This window comes from Sinocyclocheilus rhinocerous, unplaced genomic scaffold, assembly GCF_001515625.1.
Source record: "Sinocyclocheilus rhinocerous isolate Xijiao unplaced genomic scaffold, SAMN03320098_v1.1 scaffold683, whole genome shotgun sequence".
Taxonomy (NCBI): Eukaryota; Metazoa; Chordata; class Actinopteri; order Cypriniformes; family Cyprinidae; genus Sinocyclocheilus; species Sinocyclocheilus rhinocerous.
In genome coordinates this window covers 716642-718325 of record NW_015642819.1, presented here as the reverse complement: position 1 = coordinate 718325, position 1684 = coordinate 716642, and positions in this window count along the sequence as shown.

Below are 1684 nucleotides of genomic sequence, written 5' to 3'. Positions count from 1 at the left end.
AAAATAAAAAATACAAATATATATTTTTTGTTATAAATAAAACTAATAAAAAAATTAATAAAGCAAAAAGACTATTAAACATTTTGTCTTTTCTATATGTTTATAAATGCAAACAATTTAATTGAAAGAACTCTAAGAAGATATGGAAAATATTGTTTCTTTTATATATTTCTTTCAATTGAATTCTCAAGTAGCACTCACATTTCCTCTACATTTCCTCATGGTAGCATTTCATGGCCTTTGTGGCATTAAAAAAACTTTAATTGGATGATCCACAGGTTCATTAGTCTCGTTCATCAGCCGTCAAATCAGTTATTTTTGTATTCACACAATATTCGTCGGACTGGGGTCCCCTGGGAAGAGTTGAGCCCCGCCTCACTCCAGGCTACTCCCTATAGCATTGAGATTGGACACAATTGATGTGGCTCCCAAAAGGCTTGGTTGCCAAGATTCAAAATGAGGAATGTTTTTGGAACAATTAACATATAGAGGCTGATTTTCAATTGTGATTTTTCCATTGCATGCCAAGGTGGATGATATAGAGAGCTTAAGAATTTCTGTTGGCCATTTCAAAAACTTCCAAGAGCAAAACAAAGAAGCCGCTTTCCTAGTCATGTAATGCATCGGATATTTCTCGAAATGTCTATCTAGAAATTTCTAGAATTAGGCTTTACATAGTCTTCATGATGCAAAAATCACACTCATGGGCCAGGCCGTTCACACAGAACACGTTTTTGCGGTTAAAAACCCAAGACGTAGGGTAGGGGAATGAAAAAAGGTCTAGAGACTTGAGTGACACATTTTAAAGATGCCGTGTCATGTGTGAGACGCTGCAAAAGACACAAGCTCAAAGATCAAATGTCCGTCTAGCACATTTACATAGAAGAAAGAAAAAATATGGTTGTGTATGATGTAGCTCATAATCTTATATTGCAAAATACTCAACTTTTTTTTTGGGGGGGGGGATCTCTTATAGAACAGTCTCTTAATCTCCAGGAGGTTTGAAGATTTGTGTAATTGCTCAGTTTTGACATAATAAATGGCTGCAACCTTTTGCTAAGATGTAAGTTAACCAGTCTATACAGTCTGTACGATCGGATTTTCCTGTTGCCACTTAAGCTTCCTGTTGCAATAAGCTCTCAGTTCCAACAGAAAGTATTTCTAATTCTTAATAAGGGGATATGAGTGGTCGACTCCCAATCACCTCAACATTAATCCCTGTAAAAAAAATATATAAGCCACTTTGTCAGGCCCATAGCATGATGTGACTCTCTGGCCTCGGCTTATTATCTTGTCATAGATTAATGCAATAATTATATTTTAACTGATTTAAATACTTAAATGTTAAATGTATTTTTTAACTGTGTTATTGTGCTTTGAACGGCAAAATGTGACTCTCTGGCTTTACTGTTGAAGTGGTTCGGTGGTGTTGGCTCACTTTCTAACCAGACTGTCATTACACCAATCGTCCAGGGCATTGAGGGCTTCCCTCGAAGGCTTGCATGCGCATTTGAGCATAAATAAGTGTGAAGGCTAGAGGAAAGAACCCTGACAGAGGCCACACTGTGTTTAGCTGAACTGGAGCTTTCAAGCATTCTGCCTGTTTTTGTCATTTCCTTTCCCCTTTAATTGGAAACCGTCTTGATGTTTTGTTGCTAATTTCATCTGCTCCCTTTGGGAACCA